Raw genomic sequence first — 2878 nt, 5'->3', positions numbered from 1 at the left:
GCCTTCCTGCCTTTTGCTTTATGACAGACTATTCTTATTTGGCTCCTGGATAGTAGAGATTTTAGGGAAAAAAAGGAGGAAAAGAGAGAGGGGGGAAGAACATATATATTTATCCCCAAGTTACCAGTGAAGAAACTAAAACTCAGGAGGATACACAAAGTGAATTTTAGGCAGAAGCAAAAATAAGTCTTACTCAGGGGCAGTTTCCACTTATTTCAGTGGAAATGAAAACCCAAAGACAAGACCATGTTTTAACACATGCCTGGTTTCATGAATGTCAGATGTCACTTGCCTTTTGTCCCAATGGTTATTTTCATTTTTGACAACAAGTAGATTAGCTTTGTCTAAGCAATTGCTTTAAAACCCACTGCCCCCAACGCACTGAAACTACAGTAAATGAAAGAACACAAACTGTGCTTGCCCTTATTTTAAGAGGCCGGGTGCACGACATTTGTGCACTCGGGGGGGGGGGGGGGGCGTCCCTCAGCCCAGCCTGCGTCCTTTAGCAGTCTGGGAGCCCTCAGGGGATGTCTGACTGACGATCCTTAGCGCTGCTGTGAACATGGGAGAGGCTCCTGCCACTGCAGCCGTCAGCCTGGCTTGTGGCTGAGCGGAGCTCCCCCTGTGGGAGCACAGCACTGACCACCAGGGGGCAGCTCCTGCACTGAGCGTCTGCCTTCTGGTGGTCAGTGTGCGTCATAGCAACCGGTTGTTCCACCATTCGTTTGATTTGCATATTACCTTTTTATTATATAGGATCCTAGGCATAGCATTTTCATGGATCCTTCAAGGCTTCTCTTCCAGCCCTCAATGCCAACTCATGCTCTATGGGCACCCCACTTGTCCTGCCTCACCTCCCCATGAATGGGGCTCCAGTTCAAACCAGCTCACTCCCAGTGGTTTGTCTGCATCCTGAGACACACCTTGGAGGTTACAGGTAAGCATGGGAGAAAGGGTGGAAGAACTGCCTGAGGTCTGTGGGTTCATGGGCACAACGCTGAATGCTCCCTTCAGCCTAGATATTAAAAGCCAGGCTTTCGAACAGAAAATCAAAGGCTCCAATTTGCCAGGCTGCTTAGAAGAAAAATGTAAATGCCAGCAGCCCAGGCTGCCAGCAGGGCTGCTGAAAGGTATGGGGACTTGCAGAGTGAGGCAGCAGCATCATGATCTCCTGGAGACAGGGCCAAGGCAGGCCAAGAACTCTGAGAGAGGAAGGGAGGGAGCAGGAATGTGTCTCCCAACTGCTTGTTTGAGAATAAGCAGTTATTTTCCCCAAAGCCATCTGTGAGACTCTCCACTTGTGCCTGAGAAAGAAAAGGGCAAGGCAGAGAAAGAGACGTGAATTACTGGAAAAAGCAGGTATCTCTTTGGGAGTTGCGAGGGCAGCAAAAAGACTGTCTACCAGTTTGTTAGTCTTGGCAGCTGCATATCTGTGAATCTGGCCTCAGACAGGGTTCCTAAGGCCATGCTTCTGGAAAACGTGGCAAGCGTTCAACCTGAAATGTGGACTGAGGATGGCTCTGGTGCGACCTAAGTCAGAGGAAACTGTGAGTTCCCAGCCTAGATCCCCCAACACATGGAGTCACTCACGTGTCGTCGTGACGAGTTTGGCCCTTGCTTGCAGACTGTCTTGAGTATGAAAGACTTTAGGGGAGCATATCTCAAATTAGACTAGAATCTCCCACGAGGCAGGTCCATCCAAGTTTTCTGTCTCTCTTAATGGCACCCGGAGTGGTGCAGTATGCCCTTGTTAAAAATTAAGAGGCATTTGGCCAAGCACTCTTCCCACATAACAGAGGGCATAGTGCTTACTCTCAGCTGTTTAGTATTCTGAAAGAAATATATCTTTTCTTCACGCCTATAGGAGCTATCTTGTTTAGGAACGTCTTTCGTTGCAAGTAGCAGAAAACCTGCCTTACAGCAGTTCAAAATAAATACAGATGTATTTTTCTCACATAAGGAGATTTTGGATTTTGACAGCAGCTGGCATAGATTCAGGAGCTCAGTGATGGCAGAGCTAACATCTCCAACATTATCTTACTTTTTCCCTCATGTTTGTCTCTTTCATGGTCACATCGGCTGATGGCTGCTGATCAATGGATGAATGAATAAAGAAGCTGTGTATCATCAACAAATCAACAAACAACAAGTGCTGGAGAGGATGTGGAGAAAAAGGAACACTTGTGCACTGCTGGTGGGAATGTAGACTGGTGCAGCCACTATGGAAGACAGTATGGAGTTTCCTCAAAAAACTGGAAATGGAACTCCCATTTGACCCTGTGATCCCACTTCTAGGAATTTATCCCAAGAAACCAGAAACACCAATCAGAAAGGATATATGCACCTATATGTTCATAGCAGCACAATTCACCATAGCTAAGATCTGGAAACAGCCTAAATGCCCATCAGTAGATGAATGGATTAGAAAACTGTGGTACATCTACACAATGGAATACTATGCTGCTGTAAGAAAGAAGGTACTCTTACCATTTGCAACGGCATGGATGGAGCTGGAGAGCATTATGCTGAGTGAAATAAGCCAGTCGGTGAAGGAAAAATACCACATGAGCTCACTCATTCATGGATAATAGAGACCATTATAAACTTTTGAACAATAATAGATACAGAGGCAGAGCTGCCTCACACAGATTGTCAAACTGCAGCAGGAAGGCCGGGGAGGGTTGGGGGGCAGGAGGGAGGGGGTTAAGAGATCACCTGAAGGGCTTGTATGCATGCATATGAGCATAACCAATGGACATAAGACACTGGTGGGTAGGGGAAGCCAGGGTATTGTCAAGGGCGGGGGGAAAAAAAAAGGACACATATGTAATACCCTTTGTAATGCTTTAAGCAATAAAAAAAAAGAAAAAAAAAAGAA

The sequence above is a fragment of the Myotis lucifugus genome, unplaced genomic scaffold (genome assembly GCF_000147115.1).
Source record: "Myotis lucifugus unplaced genomic scaffold, Myoluc2.0 scaffold_140, whole genome shotgun sequence".
Classification (NCBI taxonomy): domain Eukaryota; kingdom Metazoa; phylum Chordata; class Mammalia; order Chiroptera; family Vespertilionidae; genus Myotis; species Myotis lucifugus.
The sequence above is the reverse complement of the archived record's forward strand: the minus strand, read 5'-3'. Positions refer to the sequence as shown.